The 22,431-nt window shown below is 42.1% G+C and overlaps 1 protein-coding gene across 4 annotated transcripts in view; it reads right to left on the bottom strand.

Annotated features, from left to right (window-relative positions):
• Window positions 1–16,783, bottom strand: part of ptpn13 (protein tyrosine phosphatase non-receptor type 13) — a 148,253-nt gene extending 131,470 nt beyond the window's left edge. For 3 of the 4 annotated variants that reach the window (XM_042326447.1, XM_042326448.1, XM_042326446.1), the window contains exon 1: window positions 16,433–16,783. The gene's annotated coding sequence lies outside the window, so the exon portion shown is untranslated. The remainder of the gene's footprint in view (window positions 1–16,432) is intronic. The other variant, XM_042326449.1, reaches the window with a different exon arrangement.
• Between the last annotated feature and the right edge of the window lie 5,648 nt (window positions 16,784–22,431).

Below are 22,431 nucleotides of genomic sequence, written 5' to 3' on the forward strand. Positions count from 1 at the left end.
ACACACACACACACCACCTACCAACACACACACACACACACCACACCACACACACCACACACACACACCTACCAACACACACACACCACCTACCAACACACACACACACACACACACACCTACCAACACACACACACACACCTACCAACACACACACACACACACACACACCACCTACCAACACACACACACACACACACACACACACACACACACCACCTACAACACACACACACACACACACACACACCTACACACACACACACACACACACACACACACACACACACACACACACACACACACACACCTACCTACACACACACACCTACCAACACACACACAACACCTACCAACACACACACACACACACCTACCAACACACACACACAACACCTACCTACACACACACACACACAAACCACCTACCAACACACACACACACACCACCTACACACACACACCTACCCACACACACACAACACCTACCAACACACACACACACACACACCACCAACACACACACACACAACACCTACCAACACACACACACACACAACACAACACCTACCACACACACACACACCTACCACACACACACAACACCACACACACACACACCTACCAACACACACACACAACACCTACCTACACACACACACACACAAACCACCTACCAACACACACACACACACCACCTACACACACACACCACACACACACACAACACCTACCAACACACACACACACACAACACCTACCAACACACACACAACACCTACCAACACACACACACACACAACACAACACCTACCAACACACACACACACCTACCCACACACACACAACACCTACCAACACACACACACCTACCACACACACACACACACACACACACACACACACACCTACCACACACACACAACACCTACCAACACACACACACACACACACAACACCTACCAACACACACACACACACACACACACACCTACCAACACACACACACACACACCTACACAACACCTACCCACACACACACCTACCCACACACCTACACAACACACACACACACCTACACAACACACACACACACCTACACAACACACACACCTACCAACACCACACACACACCCAACACACACACACACACCTACACACAACACACACACACACACACACACAACACCTACCAACACCACACACACACACACCTACCCACACACACACACACACACACACCTACCCACACACCTACCCACACACACACACACACCCACCTACCAACACACACACACACCCACCTACCAACACACACACACACAACACCTACCAACACACACACACACACACCTACCCACACACACACACACACACAACACCTACCAACACACACACACACACACCACCTACCAACACACACACACACACACACACACCACCTACCAACACACACACACACCACCTACCAACACACACAACACCACCCACACACACCACACAACACCACACACACCTACCCACACACACCACACACACACACCACCCACACAACACCTACCCACACACACCTACACACACACCTACCCACACAACACCTACACACACACACACACCCACACCTACACAACAACACCTACCCACACACACACACACACAACACCTACCCACACACACAACACCACCCACACACACCTACCCACACACACACCACACACACACAACACCTACCAACACACACACACACACACCACCTACCAACACACACACACCCACAACACCACACACACACCTACCCACACACACACAACACCTACCACACACACAACACCTACCAACACACCACCCACACACACCTACACAACACCTACACACACCACCCACACAACACCTACCCACACACACCTACCCACACAACACCACACACACACACCACACCTACACACACCCACACCTACACAACACACCTACCCACACCTACACACACACCTACACACAACACCACACACACCTACACAACACCACACCTACCCACACCACACACACACAACACCTACCCACACACACAACACCACCCACACACACACACACACACACCTACCCACACACACCTACCCACACACACACCTACCCACACACACACACCTACCCACACACACCTACCCACACACACCTACCCACACACACCACACACACACACCTACACACACAACACCTACCAACACACACACACACACCACCTACCAACACACACACACACCACCTACCAACACACACACACCCACACACACACAACACCTACCACACACCACACACACACACACACACCTACCCACACACACACACACACACACACACACACCACCTACCAACACACACACACACACCACCTACCAACACACACACACCCACACACACACACCACCTACCAAACACACACACACACACACACACACCACCTACCAACACACACACACACACACACACACACCACCTACCAACACACACACACACACACCACCTACCAACACACACAACACCTACCAACACACCTACCCACACACACCTACACAACACCACACACACCTACCCACACAACACCCACACCTACACAACACCTACACCTACACACACACACAACACCTACCCACACACACAACACCTACCCACACACAACACCTACCCACACACACACACACACACCCACCCACCCACACACACCTACCCACACACACACAACACAACACACCCACACAACACCTACCCACACACACACCCACACACACCTACACCTACCCACACCTACACACACACCTACCCACACAACACCTACCCACACACCACCTACCCACACACCACCTACCAACACACACACACCCACACACACACAACACCTACCAACACCACACACACACACCTACCCACACACACACACAACACCTACCAACACACACACACACACCACCTACAACAACACACACACACCCACACACACACACCACCTACCAACACACACACACACACACACACCACCTACCAACACACACAACACCACCAACACACCTACCCACACACACCTACACAACACCTACACACACCTACCCACACAACACCTACCCACACACACAACACCTACACACACCCACACCTACACCTACCCACACCTACACACACAACACCTACACACACCCACACCTACACCTACCCACACCTACACACACACCTACCCACACAACACCTACACACACCCACACACACCCACACCTACACAACACCTACACCTACCCACACACACAACACCTACCCACACACACAACACCTACCCACACACACACCTACCCACACACACCTACCCACACACACACAACACAACACCTACCCACACAACACCTACCCACACACACCTACACCTACCCACACCTACACACACACCTACCCACACAACACCTACCCACACAACACCTACCCACACAACACCTACCCACACACACACACACACCTACCTACCCACACCTACCCACACCTACACCCACACACCTACACACACCTACCCACACACACCTACCCACACACACACCCACACACACACACCCACACACACACACCCACATCTACCCACACCTACCCACACACACACACCTACCAACACACACACACACCTACCACACACACACACACACACCTACCCACACACACACACACACACACCTACCAACACACACACAACACACACCTACCAACACACACACAACACACACACACACAAACACACACAACACCTACCCACACACACACACACCAACACACACAGAGAGATAAAGATTGCCCACTAGCTGTCCGTAATACTGTACGCTTAGAACGAGTACTGACAAAAGAGACTAATCACACACACACACACGCTCCTGATGAAAGTAAACTTTGCACAGAAAGTTTGCATTCAATCATACTCTAAATGAGTCAACAATAACAACCCCTCCTCATCCGTTACACATGTGACACTGCCTGCCGAAATCAGGGTTCATTCTATAACAGCACTGAATGGATAAACATTTCTTTATTGTTTCATTAACCTTTCGACTTGGTCAGAAACACAGGGGGACCGATGGGGGGGGGGCAAAACAAGCTATGTGAACCCATTGTCAAAAGCTGTGAATTCTGGTTGACTGAAAATAGAGCCTTTCTATCCTACCTTGTACTAAAAAATAAAACGTTTTTGTTTGTTTTTTAAAGGCCAAATGTAAATGCACACATTCAAGGTAAATCTTTAAAATAGTTCAATTTAAGGGATTTTGTTTTTCCATGCGCAGGTTGACCTTACTATTGGAATTGCTCATAAGTAATGTGCTAAATAGGGTGGCAGTTAGGACTAATCATAGACATGCTTCATTTACAGTAATTTAACTGCAGAACTAACACGTGTTCCACTAGAGACGTGTCTTAACAAAGCTCTGCTTGGGGGAAAAAAACTCTTTGATTTCAATTCATACAGTCAAATGAGGCAAGACCTGAGAACAAGTCTAAACAATGTAGGGTCTACATTCAAATCAGCTTCATATCGTCAGGGTATGGACTCTATGATGTGCCAAGCGTCAAGTCTGGAGGAAACCTGGCACCATCCCTATGGTGGGGGCAGCATCGGGGATGTTTTGTGGGGATGTTTTTTTAGCAGCAGGGACTGGGAGACTAGTCAAGATCGAGGCAAAGATGAACAGAGAAAAGTACAGAGATCCTTGATGAAAACCTGCTCCAGAGCACTCAGGACCTCAGACTGGGGTGAAGGTTCATCTTCCAACAGCACAACGACCCTAAGCAGACATGCCAAGACAACGCAGGAGTAGCGTCAGGACAAGTCTCTGAATGTCCTCGAGTGGACCAGCCAAAGCCCGGAATTGAACCCGATTGAACATCCCTAGAGAGACCTGAATATAGCTGCACAGCAACCCTCCCCACCCAACCTGAGGGCGCTTGAGGGGATCTGCAGAGAGAAATGGGAGAACCCCCCCCCCAAATACAGGTGTGCCAAGCTTATAGCTTCATACTCAAGACTCAAGGCTGTAATCGCTGCCAAAGGTGCTTCAACAAAAGTACTGGGTAAAGGGTTTGAATACTTATGTACAGTTGAAGTCAGAAGTTTACATACTCTTATGTTGGAGTCATTAAAACTTGTTTTTCAACCACTCCACAAATTTCTTGTTAACAAACTATAGTTTTGGCAAGTCAGGACATCTACTTTGTGCATGACAAGTAATTTTTCCAACAATTGTTTACAGGCAGATTATTTCACTGTTTCACAATTCCAGTGGGTCAGAAGTTTACATACACTAAGTTGACTGTGAATTTAAACAGCTTGGAAAATTCCAGAAAATGATGTCATGGCTTTAGAAGCTTCTGATAGGCTAATTGACATCATTTGAGTCAATTGGAGGTGTACCTGTGGATGTATTTCAAGGCCTACAGGAAACTACATGTATGTATGATCTCTAATTGCAAACAAAGGTTTCTGTACCAAATATTAGGTTCTTCTTTTCTGATGTATCAAATACTTATGTCATGCAATAAAATGCAAATTAATTACTTAACAATCATACAAAGTGATTTTCTGGATTTTTGTTTTAGATTCAGTCTCTCACAGTGGAAGTGATCCTATGATAAAAATTACAGACCTCTACATGCTTTGTAAGTAGGAAAACCTGCAAATTCGGCAGTGTATCAAATACTTGTTCTCCCCACTGTATGTGGGATTTGATACTGTGATTTTATTGCGATTCGATGTTCCAAACATTGCTCACCATATGTCTGCTGCAGAGAGACAAGACAGAGCCATGAGAAAACTAGTTTTGATCAGTCATGGAAATAAAAGTGCTGAAAACAAATGTATTCCCAAAATGGAGAACAGTTTGGGCTGAGTTTGCAGTGCGGGGCAGTTCAGAGTGTCTATGATTAACGGACAAGGCGAAGCACATCATAGAGGACCCCACACAAAATTTTGCCCAATGTTAAGAATAAGAATGTTCCGTCAGCCATCGAGCTGCTGGACCAGTGGGACAGTAGGCTGCAGGCTTTGAATTTAATTTAATTTTACCTTTATTTAACTAGGCAAGTCAGTTAAGAACAAATTCTTATTTTCAATGACGGCCTAGGAACAGTGGGTTAACTGCCTGTTCAGGGGCAGAACGACAGATTTGTACCTTGTCAGCTCAGGGATTTGAACATGAAACCTTTCGCTTACTAGTCCAACGCTCTAACCACTAGGCTACCCTGCCACCCCAGTATACAGTACGTGAATATGTAAATCTGCGACTTTCACGTTTTCAGTACTGCATGTAATAGTGTTGCGTATTTGTATGCTGACGCCACAAAAAAAATGGTTTTATGCAAATGGCTGACAAATGTAATAAAATGGACATTTTAACTTTTCAAAAATGGTACCATAAAGATGGTTGGAGGGCCACACATCAGAGAATAACTTGAATGGGAATACCCATCACCCACCCTGTATTCAAAAGAACGTTATGACTGAACCAACGTTGGTCACAACAAACATCTCAGATGTAAAGTAGGGTTTCGCTACAACATAATAAACATGTATTTGGTGAGGAATTTACTAGACTAAAAATCGGTAGCATTTTTCTTGTTGTGAAAAAATGTCAACATTTGTATTTTAAAACATAAGAAATAATTTTTTTAAATAGTTTGACAACCTTGTGTGTAAAGCTTTTAAAAAATGTTAGCAATCTCACACCGGTTATCTTTTCCAGTGATTGATGTTTCTATGTCTCACGGTATGGTGGCAGGGCCTCAACTTTCAGCACCTTTACCTCTTGAATGTTTTGGCATTCAGGTCCAAAAAGTCACTTTCTACAAATGATACATCCAGCTCAATGTAAGTCCCACTAATAAAGAAATAGTTGTTTGATGCCTTCTTTCCACTAAACCTTTTTCATCGTTGTGACTGTCTCCAATGGCACCCTATCCCCATAGTGCCATATGGGCCCTAGTCAAAAGTAGTGCACTATATAGGGAATAGGGTTCCATAGGGCTCTGGTTTAAAGTAGTGTACTATATAGGGAATAGGGTTCCATAGGGCTCTGGTCTAAAGTAGTGCACTATATAGGGAATAGGGTTCCATAGGGCTCTGGTCTAAAGTAGTGCACTATATAGGGAATAGGGTTTCATTTGGGATGCATACAGTGTGATAAACCCCAGCTGCTAGGCTGGGGCGATAAAGTATGTTTAAATCCTCTGAATCCCATTGCGATGTGATGCAAGTGAAGTATAGGAAGTGTCAGGTTTTAAAAGGATTACATTTCACTAAGCAAAAACCATTAGTACCTAAATAGGTGTGCGTCACATTTCAATTGAAATGTGGAGTCAGACCGTCTGTGGGGTTTACTGCCTGTTGCTGTAATGCTGATGTAACAGGGCTACATCAGTTATGGGTTGTAGTTTTTCCCCTATATCTGTATAGATGAATGCCCCAGGAAGAAACCAGTTGCTGCTCACCACCAAATAAAGCTCTAAAAACAGATTGTCGTGAATATTACACGCTGGGATGGATCGGTTTTGCAGAAACCTCTGCTAAATCCTGAAGCTTATCTAACGCAATCCACGCTGGTCAAAACGCAGAAGAAAAAAAATAGCTAAGAATCAGCATCACAATCTACAAAATCAGCCAAATGGGTGCAAATGAGGACACAATTATTCTAATGGATGGTAAGTGGATCAGTACGGTAGAGTTGATGAATAGGCATGCAGGGATAGTAATACATATTTATGCAAGAATGCAAGTTAAAATACTTTGGTCAATGGGATGGATCCAGGACCAAAGGGAAAGTGGGTTACAACCCATAACGATACTCATTAAAAAAACACGACAGAATGGGTGAGAGTGAGTAGCACGGAGAAGACCTTGGCCCAATTGTTTAGCGTTCTTGTTATTTCAACAGAGACCAACAGTGGAATGTTTTTATCCTGACAGAGGCTGCTATGGAGGGCAGGCCCTATTCTGAGAGAGAAAGAGAAAGAGAGAGAGAAAGAGAGAGAAAGAGAGAGAGAGAGAAAGAGAGAGAGAGAGAAAGAGAGAGAGAGAGAAAGAGAAAGAGAGAGAAAGAGAGAAAGAGAGAGAGAGAAAGAGAGAGAGAGAAAGAGAGAAAGAGAAAGAAAGAGAGAGAAAGAGAGAGAGAAAGAGAGAGAGAAAGAGAGAGAAAGAGAAAGAGAGAGAAAGAGAGAAAGAAAGAGAGAGAGAGAAAGAGAGAGAAAGAAAGAGAGAAAGAAAGAGAGAAAGAGAGAGAAAGAAAGAGAGAGAGAGAGAGAGAAGAGAGAGAAAGAGAGAGAGAAAGAGAGAGAGAAAGAGAGAAAGAGAGAGAGAAAGAGAGAGAGAAGAGAGAAAGAAAGAGAGAAAGAAAGAGAAAGAAAGAGAGAAAGAGAGAGAGATAGAGAGAGAAAGAGAGAAAGAGAGAAAGAGAGAGAGAAAGAAAGAGAAAGAGATAGAGAGAGAAAGAGATAGAGAGAGAAAGAGATAGAGAGAGAAAGAGATAGAGAGAGAAAGAGATAGAGAGAGAAAGAGATCGAGAGAAAGAGATCGAGAGAAAGAGATCGAGAGAAAGAGATCGAGAGAAAGAGATAGAGAGAAAGAGATAGAGAGATAGAGAGAGAAAGAGCTGGCACGCGAGAGAGAGCTGGCATGAGAGAGAAAAAGAAAGTGCGTGAGAGAGAAATTAAAAAGAGAGAAGGCAAGAAAGAAACTGCACGAGAGTGAAAAAAAGCAAAAGGAGAGAAAGAGGGTGTGAGTGAGAGTCATTTTCTCTTTCCAAAAGGGGGTTGGTTTGTTTTATTCCAAGTTATTTCCCACACTACATTTAGAGAGAGGCACAAACTAAGACTACTATGTCACAGTCACAAGAAGGTGCTATACATGGTCACAAGCTAGGTTGTATATTCTAAAATCCACAAAGAAAAAAAATGCCCCTTTTCCCACCAGTGGTGTTTCCAATGGTGCGTTTCCACCAAACTGTTGCAGATCAAAATGAGTGTGTGATGACGTAGTGCACACAAAACACACTTTTTGCTTAAAAAAGTGCAACGGACAGCATTTTAGAAACATGAAAATGTATTCAAATCTGTTCATATACACCCCCAGGATGAACCACACTTTTCTTTTTGTTACATTTGTGACACACGTGCACTCAGTCATTTTCATAAATTCATATAAAGTGTTTGGGAATGACATACAATACTGGACAAAGCTGTCAAGGCAAAGGTTGGCTACTTGGAAGATTCAAAAATATATTTTGATTTGTTTAACTTTGACTAGTACATGATTCCATGTGTTATTTCATAGTTTTGATGTCTTCACTAATTATTCTACAATGTAGAAAAGAGTAAAAAATAAAGAGAAACCCTTGAATGAGTATGTGTCCAAACCTTTAAACTGGTCTTGTATACTAAGGAATTTGTGAAAATTCTGTAGCAATATCGAGTGGGAAAACAGCTGTGCGTTTGGACAATGAGTAGACACTGCAGTAAATAAAACCTAATAAAAACATCTGTCCTGTCCAGGACCGCCGTCTACACAGACCGGTGGGCTATATATAGCCAAGCAGAGCTTCATTAGGCCTATATCATTTGCCACACGGGCCTGTCATCATTCACTTGCCAAAAGCCACACCTGTATGGATTTCTGCAAATACCACGGGAGTCCTTACATTTGGGAACTTTACAGTCCTATTGATAAAACACCATGAAAAGATGGGCAACTGGTGGAGAGACCGTATGCACATCAACAACAAGATCAACAACTAATGCTAGCCAGAGTGAGATGCGCTAAAATCTAACGAGGCAACCAAACACTAGATAAATGTTATCAAACTTTTTCAGCTAGTTGGCCCGTCAACTGCACTGATAAACGATGGGGAACAGTAGCCTGCTCGTCCTTCTGCAGCTTGCCTGCCAATGCACGCTTGTCCCAACCCACGTTTTGACAACTGAAAGGGAACTTGCCTGCCTCACAAATACATTTGACTGACAACAGATATGTTAATTTTGGACAACAGTCATTCATGTTCAGAATAGCTAGCAAAGCAATTCACATGTTTTACTAGCTAACCAAATGACACCTGCAACTGCGACCCAAACTGGCCATGGTTTTATAAGAAAAAAAACATGTCCCTTTATAAATGTCTACAGGATACTGTATATAGCATTTTAAAATTAAAACAAAACATAATATTTATCCAGCCTTTGCTGCTATGCTTGCAGATGTGCATAATATGCTGTGACTAATCAAAAAGTATTTAATAACTTCAAAACAAAAACAAAAAAAATGCAGCTATAAGTTTAAACATGTTTTTGCACAGCATGGATCACCAGTGCACTTGAATGCAGCATTTCTGTATGGTCCTGTAATGTCCTGTAGTTAAGTAGCCAGCCTAGACTACTGCTCTAATGTTGTTGTAACAGGCCTACTACATGTGCTACTGCTCTAATGTTGCTGTAACAGGCCTACTACATGTTCTACTGCTCTAATGTTGCTGTAACAGGCCTACTACATGTTCTACTGCTCTAATGTTGCTGTAACAGGCCTACTACATGTTCTACTGCTCTAACAGGCCTACTACATGTTCTACTGCTCTAACAGGCCTACTACATGTTCTACTGCTCTAACAGGCCTACTACATGTTCTACTGCTCTAACAGGCCTACTACATGTTCTACTGCCCTAATGTTGCTCTAACAGGCCTACTACATGTTCTACTGCTCTAACGTTGTTGTAACAGGCCTACTACATGTGCTACTGCTCTAACAGGCCTACTACATGTTCTACTGCTCTAATGTTGTTGTAACAGGCCTACTACATGTTCTACTGCTCTAATGTTGCTGTAACAGGCCTACTACATGTTCTACTGCTCTAATGTTGCTGTAACAGGCCTACTACATGTTCTACTGCTCTAATGTTGCTGTAACAGGCCTACTACATGTTCTACTGCTCTAATGTTGTTGTAACAGGCCTACTACATGTTCTACTGCTCTAATGTTGTTGTAACAGGCCTACTACATGTTCTACTGCTCTAATGTTGTTGTAACAGGCCTACTACATGTTCTACTGCTCTAATGTTGCTGTAACAGGCCTACTACATGTTCTACTGCTCTAATGTTGTTGTAACAGGCCTACTACATGTTCTACTGCTCTAATGTTGCTGTAACAGGCCTACTACATGTTCTACTGCTCTAATGTTGTTGTAACAGGCCTACTACATGTTCTACTGCTCTAACAGGCCTACTACATGTTCTACTGCTCTAACAGGCCTACTACATGTTCTACTGCTCTAATGTTGTTGTAACAGGCCTACTACATGTGCTACTGCTCTAACGTTGCTGTAATAGGCCTCCACTTGCTTGTCCTCTGCATGGTGTTTTGTTGCAGGTTTAGTTTTTTTGGTTATTCATTATGAAGCTTTAAAAACCAAAGCCAGACTGCAACATTTTAGTAGCTTAGCTAGGGTTGTGGCGTGTGTCTGTAGAACTACACGTTCCCTCCACTGTGCGTTGTAAAACGGCACAAACACATTTCAGAGCAATTGAAGTTAAAGCCTGATGTGCTGGCATTGGTAAATGTAATTTCATAAAGTAGATGGCTCAACTGTTGACTCGCTTGTCCTAGTTGACCCACAGGCTTTGGGTTCGACAGGCACGCTAGCCTATTTCCCCCCCTTATGACAGACTTGTGATCATTGCCCTTGCTGGTTTGATTATATTGACATTTCCAGCCTTAGTCGCCCATAAAACAGTGCATCCCGAATGGGTGGAGGCAACAAACAATGATAGCAATATTTTTTGGACTACCAAGAAAATGTATTGGTGAATTATATTAAATCAAGCATTGAACTGCATCCATCTATTCTGCTAAAAAAATGTCTTAGTGTACGTCACCTTAGTGTACGTCACCTTAGTGTACGTCACCTTAGTGTACGTCACCTTAGTGTACGTCACCTTAGTGTACGTCACCTTAGTGTACGTCACCTTAGTGTACGTCACGACATTTATAAACTTGTAGCGTAACGTACTGTTCCCATCACAGCTGTCACAGTTTATTGTTAACATGTTATGACTTTACTCGCATAAAAACTGTGGATGGAAACATGGTTAGTATCACATGAAGGATTTTAACTAAGACTACTATGGTATACAGGGTAACAGTCACAAGAAGGATTTTAACTAAGACTACTCTGGTTACAGGGTAACAGTCACAAGAAGGATTTTAACTAAGACTACTCTGGTTACAGGGTAACAGTCACAAGAAGGATTTTAACTAAGACTACTATGGTTACAGGGTAATAGTCACAAGAAGGATTTTAACTAAGACTACTATGGTTACAGGGTAATAGTCACAAGAAGGATTTTAACTAAGACTACTATGGTATACAGGGTAACAGTCACAAGAAGGATTTTAACTAAGACTACTATGGTATACAGGATAACAGTCACAAGAAGGATTTTAACTAAGACTACTATGGTATACAGGATAACAGTCACAAGAAGGATTTTAACTAAGACTACTATGGTATACAGGGTAACAGTCACAAGAAGGATTTTAACTAAGACTACTATGGTATACAGGGTAACAGTCACAAGAAGGATTTTAACTAAGACTACTATGGTATACAGGGTAACAGTCACAAGAAGGATTTTAACTAAGACTACTAAGGTATACAGGGTAACAGTCACAAGAAGGATTTTAACTAAGACTACTATGGTTACAGGGTAACAGTCACAAGAAGGATTTTAACTAAGACTACTAAGGTATACAGGGTAACAGTCACAAGAAGGATTTTAACTTAAGAGTCCCTGGTCTTAGGTTGTCCCAAATGGCACCCTATATCAACATTTTATTTGTCACATTCGCAAAATACAACAGGTGTAAACCTTACAGTGAAATGCTTACTAACAAGCGCTTAAACAACAATGCGGTTTTAAGAAGTGTTAAAGTATTTACTAAACTATACTGAAAAAATAAAAACAGACAATAGAAAAAGCACTAATAATTAAAGAGCAACAGTGACGAGGCTTTATACAGGGGTACAGGTACAGAGCCGATGTGCTGGGGGCACAGGTTAGTCAAGGTAATATGTACATGTAGGTAAGAGTGACTAGTGCACTATTTGAGAAGAGCGCTATGGACCCTGGTCAAAAGTAGTGCACTACATTTTTTTTAAATAAAAAAAATTAAACCCTTTATTTTACTAGGCAAGTCAATTAAGAACAAATTCTTATTTTCAATGACAGCCTAGGAACAGCAGGTTAACTGCCTGTTCAGGGGCAGAACGACAGATTTGTACCTTGTCAGCTTGGGGATTCGAACTTGCAACCTTTCGGTTACTAGTCCAACACTCTAACCACTAGGCTACCCTGCCGCCCCATACATAAGGAATAGGGTGGCTTTTGGGACGTAGCCCTACTCTGTGGTGCTGTAGTGTTTTTCCCTCTCGCTGGTCTGACTGATGCAGTTACTCACCATGAAAAACAACCCACTCTGTAAAATTTTTCAAGTGGGTGAATAAGACTGAATCAGACAGATAACATAAATTGCCTCAGATTTACTGCCATTTTTCTCTGCCTTTTAGGCCTTAACAGAGATTATTTTTTTAAAGGAGACTGCAAACACACACACCTTCCTTTCCCGAACTTCACAGAAATCCCTCAACTCACAAGTAATAAATAATGGACAACTTTTGAAGCAATCAAAAAAAAAGGTGAAAATGTTACACATGCAGGCTTAGTTTCCAACAGCATAATGATTCAGAGATCTGAAAACAAGCTGTTGGTTCATTTTCTCCATACGTTAGAGCTGAGGTTGGGTCAGAGCTGGTAAAACCATTTGGATCAGAAGGGGGGCGGGGGAGGGGGAGCAACTGTAATAGTGATAGGGGGAGAAGGAAAAATATATATTATCGACAGCTGCATATCACAATATTATTTTTGAATGATATGGATATTTGACTAAGTATGAATGTGTATTTGAGTTTTTGCTTTGTAGCACCTACAGATGAAACATTATGGCGTCTTAAAAAGGAAGCAGGGTAAAGGCAAAATGTCACAAATGTTCCAACTTTAATTTATTATCTCAGTTATGATTTAAGATACAAATGTCAAACACATGTCAACATTCCTTCCTCCAAAGGACCCTTCTATAGAGTCAATTCTGAAAATTCATGGTCCTGTTTTGTTCTAGTTTCGTGAGGAAAGCGCTTTCCTGGTCAGGTGACAGAGCAACGCCTTTCCTGGTCAGGTGACAGAGCAACGCGCTTTCCTGGTCAGGTGACAGAGCAACGCCTTTCCTGGTCAGGTGACAGAGCAACGCCTTTCCTGGTCAGGTGACAGAGCAACGCCTTTCCTGGTCAGGTGACAGAGCAACGCCTTTCCTGGTCAGGTGACAGAGCAACGCCTTTCCTGGTCAGGTGACAGAGCAACAGCTTTCGTTCTGTCACTCATTCTCCTTTAAATGTGGGGGAAAACATCCGGTCCTATTGTTGATGTTTTGATGACAGGCAGCTAGACATAAAGCAGGTCCATCATTACTAAGCCCTTCAGTCATCTCTCTCTCCCCCTTTCGCCCCCTCCCTCTCCATCCATCGCAGCACTCTATTGGTCTTCACCTCATCCGCCCATTCCTGCTCATCACAGCATTACCATGGAGACACTGACATGCAGCTCATGGTTTTTTACTAACCCCACCCCCCCAGTTCACTCCTGATTCCGGGATTTCTGACATCCCTGACTTCAACCGGGAATTCAGAAAAATCTGGGTAAAGTTCCCAGAAAGTTTCTGGAATGTTGCAACATTCCTATTCTTATGTTTTTATATTTCTTATTGTTGTTGCATTGTCAAGAAAGGAGCCTGAAAGTAAACATTTAGTTGGATGATAGATAGATAGATGGATATCTATCTATACACATCTTATCTACACAATGTGTACCATGTACATACAACTAGTGAAACGTGTTGGTTTTCCCCATAGCATTATAACTCAAACATAAATACTGCCTTTTAGCCTACCAGTGATAAAGGAGCAATGTAACACCTTCCTAATCAAACTTTTCCTTGTTAAAACTGGGACTTTGCTCATTAGTTGCTGCATGGCCAAACCCCCCAAAATAACTTTTGTTATATGGGACAAATTGTTCATTCATCTTCTGCCGATCTACCATTCCAGTGTTTAATTGCTATATTGTAATTACTTCACCACCATGGCCTATTTATTTCCTTAACTTACCTCATTTGCACTCACTGTATATAGACTTTTTGTTTTCTTTTGTTCTACTGTATTATTGACTATGTTTTGTTTACTCCATGTGTAACTCTGTGTTGTTGTATGTGTCGAATTGCTACGCTTTATCTTGGCCAGGTCGCAGTTGCAAATGAGAACTTGTTCTCAACTAGCCTACCTGGTTAAATAAAGGTGTTCTCAACTAGCCTACCTGGTTAAATAAAGGTGTTCTCAACTAGCCTACCTGGTTAAATAAAGGTGAAATAAAAATAAATAAAAAAAGTCCTAAACCTGAGTGTTGACTTTACAAACATCTTATAGTTATGGATTGGGGGAGGGGAGAACTGCATTAGGCTTTATGCAATGTTGTCAACCAAGGAACCAAGACTAGATAGGTGGATGATTCTCTATTTAAAATCTGAAAGTTAAGTGAGATTCAAGGAACAGCTGAAATTCTATATTGAGTCATGATGCATTAATCTAATTGAACACGCGTTAGATTATCTAGCTGTAGTCCCCATGAGGATTCCACAGGTTTTTAGATGATACAGGCCTATATGTAACCTACAATCTGACAGAACCGCCAAAATGACCCTTGGTGCATTTCAATACTGGCTTCTAATGCAACTGTGAGCCTTTTATTTGGAATGATGATTCATATTATGCATTAGACCTTTTAGATTAAAGTTGAAACATTATAACAAATGTACACAGGGCAATGTTGCAGTTGATTCAGCTGGCTACTTCAGAGCGCTGATACTGTTTTTTTTATTTTTTTGTTCCATCCTGTGGCATCTCGTGCTACAGCATTTTTCCTCGAGCGATACCTTCCTTTACAACATTGTTGCAACACACATTCCATGCTACGTTCAAACCACATAGGTCAAGTTTCTACTAAAACGCAGCAACTATGTAACCATTAAAAGACAAGTAACGAAAAGTAACAGGCTATTTTTTTAAATGGGTGTTTCCGCACATTCCTGTCTGAAAAAAGGTTGGCTTTAACCCCATGATAACAAAGCTATAACACTAGCACCGTGTCGGTTGTGAACAGTGAGTGATAGGCTGAGTAGTGCTAGCCGCTTTGCACGTCCATAAACTTTTATGCTAAATAAACTTTATAAAGAAAGCTCAACCTCTGGAAAAACAGATACAAAATAGTCAACTTACCGAGCGATGTATGACACTAAAGAGCTTGAAGGAAAAATGTTCGCAGTCCGACTATCCTACAGAAGCGCAAACAGACGAAACAAAACGTCATCGCATCCACAATAGAACATCTTAAAGTTGACCGCTGCCGCGAGACTGTCGGAAAGGATGCAACAGGTTAATGTCCTCACGAAAACGTATTCGATCAAAAAATATATATATATCCGTTAAAGATCATGTGGTTAAAACCAACAAAACCCTGCGTTGAAAAATAATAATAATTTTAAACAGTCGTGGCGGGTTTGCCTGTCAATCCCCAGTTTGTTCGGCGAAGCCTAGTAACCATTACTGCTTATGAGCGTTTTCCTTCTCCAGTCCCCTCCCTTCTCCCGTCTAGCTGTGGCGGACTGGGAGTAACCAGACGCCATATTCACACTGTTCATTGGCTCTTTGCAGGGGGACCGTCTTCGTCATATAAGCATCTGAGACGTCTCTATAGTTACCCTCAACGGGGAGGAAAATACTGTACAGTAGGCTAAGGCTACTAATGTTGATATAGGTGTACCAGTACTCTTTTGGTCAAGTATAAAATCTGTCCAAGGTTTTCCATATGTGGTTTTCTAGGGATAGGGGGTAGCCATTCATTGTGGGTATTATTGAACAGTTTTATGCAGTATATTTGTACAAAGGTCTGAGTAATTAACAATAGCTGGACCCTTGAATCCAAGCATTTTGGCAGGTCAACAAATAGAAACAACTAAACAACAAACGTAAAGTAATAGTGCATTCAAACTCTCTCTCTCTCCACTCCAATGTCTGGCGAGGATATTATTCAGTGAGCCTACCACAGAGGCTGCTAGGAATGGGCTACCGTATACTTACAGTATCTCTCCCCACTCCTCCACACAAACGCACGATGTTCTCGCTTCTTTCTTTCTCTCTTGTTCTCTGTCTCTCACGCTCACTCTCATACACTTTCTCTCACTCGTTTTCTCACTTTTTAACAAACAATTATCAATCGTTGTAGTCCTATTGACACAATACGAGTGCTTTTGGGGGTCTATTTCGGCCATAGTTACTCGTGAGGAAAGTAGCACGTCATTTCACCACTTTCAGTGACTAACAAGAGAAGAATGAGGTTTCACACCACAAATGGCGGGGTATGAAGGGAAGAAATAGGCTCAACTCTGGTTCTGTTGTTTTTCTTAAGCCTCTACATTTCTCTTTCAGAAACATTATCCAGAGCAGCAGAAAGTGAGCTATTTCCAAGCAGACCACAAAATGTTTGTTTCAAGACATTTTTCTCCCACAAGATTTAAATCAGAGCACAGCAAATAGGCTAAGTGATTAAATACTGTACTGTACTGTGTTATGCTGTAATCCAACATAATCCACTTGTACTTTTACTTTTTCTTTATCTGCACTGTAAACTATTTGTAACTTTTGACCACAATATAGATGATGATTCAAGTTTTGTATTTTAATGAGAGAACATCATACCCACAAGGGATGGGAGCAGGCTAGGCTATTTTAAACCATACGTTGTTAGAACCTGTGGACCGAAGGAAAGCATTTGCCAGCAATGCCTGTAGACCAAGCTCATTAAACCTCTAATGACATGTATGATGGCAAATACAGGAGTAGGAGTGGAAGGAGAGAATATATCGTGGTACAGTCTATTGGTAATTTTTTTTTATTTTTTAGTTATTTAACCTTTATTTAACTGGGCAAGTCAGTTAAGAACATATTCTTAATTACAATGACGGCCTACCCCGACGTCGCTATGCCAATTGTGCGCCGCCCTATGGGAATCCCAATCACGGCTGGTTGTGATAAAGCCTGGATAATTGGTCATCTGGGATTCACAGATGTATCCTTTGACGAAACCATGCATTTTAATAAGTAACACAGAACTTTTACGAACTTCAATGTAAACTTTCAAAATATTATCAGAAGCATAAACCATATTGTATATGTATATGTACTCTATATGCCCTATATGTCAATCAAAATATCGACAACAACAAAAACATTTTTAACATTTCAGTTAAAAATAGCAGCTATGAGCACTGCCACATCAACTGTTTTGTTTGGAAATGTGATGCCATCTATCCATCCAGTCAGTCAGGAAGTAATTCAGCATCAAGCACTTCCTCAGTTTGCACTGGGCTGGCCGTTTCAAACTCATTATTTGCCATCTAGTGGTTTTTTAAATCACTGCAAGCAGGATGTGTTAACAGACTAAGTGCATATTCTGCTCAATGAGGCCAACTTCATTCACACATTGGGGAGGGGTATCTTTCAGGAATGTGTAAATTGTACAGATACAAACTCATATTAACTTATTACTATCGGATTTGTAACTGTGTGTGTGTTTGTTTATTTGTTATTCTCAGGTTAGCTCTGCCTTCCTGAGAATTTGGTCATGTCCTTTTGTGTTAATGACATTATTTCTTTCTTTTTTTAAAAATGTATTTCAGATTCAGATCTACTTTATTATCCCATCACGGGGAAATTAATTTGGTCATGTGCTTATTAAAAATACGGTACATAAAACACAAAAACACAGAAACTACAAAACATAATGAATTGAAAATGCCATGGCTACACATTTAAAGTGAAAGTGCAATGTGCTGTGTACTGGAGGGACCAACAGACTATATCTATTAAACAGCCTAATGGCTGTTGGAGTAAAAGAGTCCCCATATCTGTCTGTTTTCATTTGAAGAAGTCTCTTTCCTCTTGTCCAGCTGCTGCTGTGACTGAGTTTTGAGTGAAGGGAGGTGTGTCCTGTAAAAGGCTTTCAAGTTTTAGGAGGATGAGTTTTGAGTGAAGGAGGTGAGTACTGTCCTGTAAAATGCTTTCAAGTTTTAGGAGGATGAGTTTTGAGTGAAAGGGAGGTGAGTACTGTCCTGTAAAATGCTTTCAAGTTTTAGGAGGATGAGTTTTGAGTGAAAGGGGGGTGAGTACTGTCCTGTACTTTCACATTTTAGGAGGATGAGTTTTGAGTGAAGGAGGTGAGTACTGTCCTGTACTTTCACATTTTAGGAGGATGAGTTTTGAGTGAAAGGGGGGTGAGTACTGTCCTGTACTTTCACATTTTAGGAGGATGAGTTTACAGGTTGGAGGCTGATTCTTGATCTATACCAATTATCCTTCCCGCCGTCTTAATCACGCGCTGAAGCTTGACTTGGTCTTGCACTCGTATGTTTCCAAACACGCATATTAAGTCTAATCAAATCAAATTTGATTTGTCACATACATGTTGTGGGTGTAGCAAAATGCTTGTGGTTCTTGTTCCAACAATGCAGCAATATCTAACAATTTCACACCAAATACCTAATAAACACAGATCTAAGTAATGGAAGGGAATTAAGAATATACAGTTCGGAAGTTCACAAACCTTAGCCAAATACATTTAAACTCAGTTTTTAAACATTCCTGACATTTAATCCAAGTAAAACTCCCTGTCTTAGGTCAGTTAGGATCACCACTATATTTTAAGAATGTGAAATGTCAGAATAATAGTAGAGTGAATGATTTATTTCAGCTTTTATTTCTTTCATCACATACACACGCATTTGATAGCATTGCCTTGAACAATTTAACCTTGGGTCAAACATGTCAGGTGGCCTTCCACAAGCTTCCCACAATAAGTTGGGTGAATTTTGGCCCATTCTTCCTGACAGAGCTGGTGTAACTGAGTCAGGTTTGTAGGCCTCCTTGCTCACACACGCTCTTTCAATTCTGGCCACAAATTTTCCACAGGATTGAGGTCAGGGCTTTGTGATGGCCACTCCAATACCTTGACTTTGTTGTCCTTAAGCCATTTTTCCACAACTTTGGAAGTATGCTTGGAGTCATTGGACATCAGATTTGAGGACATTTCTCCAAAAAGTACAATCTTTGTCCCCATGTGCAGTTGCAAACCGTAGTCTGGATTTTTTATGGCGTTTTTTTAGCAGTGGCTTCTTCCTTGATGAGCCAATTTACAGTTTATGTACCTGTTTCCTCCAGCATCTTCACAAGGTCCTTTTGTTCTGGGATTGATTTTCACTTTTCGCATCAAAGTACGTTCATCTCTAGGACACAGAACGTATCTCCTTCCTGAGGGCTGCGTGGTCCCATGGTGTTTATACCTGTGTACTATTGTTTGTACAGATGAACATGGTACCTTCAGGCGTTTGGAAATTGCTCCCAAAGATGAACCAGACTTGTGGAAGTCTACCATTTTTTTCTGAGGTCTTGGCTGATTTCTTTTGTTTTTCCCATGATGTCAAGCAAAAAGGCACTGAGTTTGAAGGTAGGCCTTGATATACATCCACAGGTACACCTCCAATTGACTCAAATTATGTCAATTAGCCTATCAGAAGCTTCTAAAGCTATGACATCATTTTCTGGAATATTCCAAGCTGTTTAAAGGCACAGTCAACTTCGTGTATGTAAATGTCTGACCCACTGGAATTGTGACATAGTGAATTATAAGTGAAATAATCTGTCTGTAAACAATTATTGGAAAAAGTACTTGTGTCATGCACAAAATAGATGTCCTAACCGACTTTCCAAAAACTATAGTTTGTTAACAAGAATTTTGTGGAGTGGTTGAAAGACGAGTTTTAATGACTCCAAACTAAGTGTATGTAAACTTCCGACTTCAACTGTATAAATATATGGACGAGCATATCAGACCAATAGACAGCACGCTCGGCAGAGGTCTTGGCTGATTTTCTTTTGATTTTCCCAAGATGTCAAGCAAAGAGGCACTGAGTTTGAAGGTAGGCCTTGAAATACATCCACAGGTACACCTCAAATTGACTCAAATTACTATTTGCCTCATGACTCCTGCATGCTTTGTTGACTACGAACTTTCTTTACCCAACCATGGGACAGACTATATTTGTTCCCACACTCGGGACTCTGACTCGGTATTGGTTACACAGACATTTGGCCTCCTATCGTATTGTAACCATGACCAATCCAGATGTGTTGGTCATTACTGAGACATGGTTAAAGAAGAGTATTTTGAAAACGGATGTTAACCTTTCTGGTTATAACCTTTTTCGGCAAAACAGATCTTCCAAAGGTGGTGGAGTGGCAATCTTTACCTTCAGTGCTCGGTTGTCTCCACCAAGTCTCTCCCTAAACAATTTGATTTGCTGGTTTTAAGCATTACAACTTTCAAATAGCTCTTTGTTGACTGTTTCTGTGTGCTATCGTCCTCCATCCGCCATCCGCCTGTACCCTACTTGCCTTAATTTTAATCTCTCTCCTGGCCCCTTACACTGCGTCTGAATTTGTCTTGCTAGGTGACCTAAACTGGGACATGCTTAAACCACCTGACCAAGTCCTAAAGCAATGGGACTCCCTAAATCTTTCTCAGATTATCACCAATCCCACAAGGCGTGACTCCAAACACCCAGAAAAGGCTACTCTCCTTGATGTTATCCTCACAAATAATCCTGATAGGTATCAGTCTGGTGTTTTCTGTAATGACCTTAAGTGATCACTGTTTTACAGCCTGTGTTCGTAATGGCTGCTCAGTGAAACAACCTGTCCTTATTTGTTATAGACGCTTGCTAAAAAGCAAGCCTTCATGAACTGGCCTCTATAAAATGATATAGAATCAGCTTGATCCCCTATGTTGGACCTTCTTCTTTGACATTTTCAGTGGAGTGAAAGGCTCAGCACACGCACACTCAGGCTGACTGGCTCTCATTCAGGCAAATGAGAAATAAGTGCACTCAGGCTATCCGGAAGACCAAAGTTAGTTACTTTAAGAAGAAAGGGTCTAAACCACCTGACCCAGATGTTTTTTGGGGGTAAAGTTTCAGGAGCTCCTTTAGCACCTCGGACTCAGTGACTGCCTGCAGGAAGAAACTTTGTAGCGGGGTAGGGGGAAAAGAGGGAGGAGCATCGGGGATAGTCGCATTAGAATGGGTGGGAGATGAGGAAATATTGGACTGGCAAGGAGGCATGGCTGAGTCAAATAGGAATCCTGACTTAATGAAGTGGTAATTAAA

Source organism: Oncorhynchus tshawytscha, linkage group LG09 (assembly GCF_018296145.1).
Source record: "Oncorhynchus tshawytscha isolate Ot180627B linkage group LG09, Otsh_v2.0, whole genome shotgun sequence".
NCBI lineage: Eukaryota > Metazoa > Chordata > Actinopteri > Salmoniformes > Salmonidae > Oncorhynchus > Oncorhynchus tshawytscha.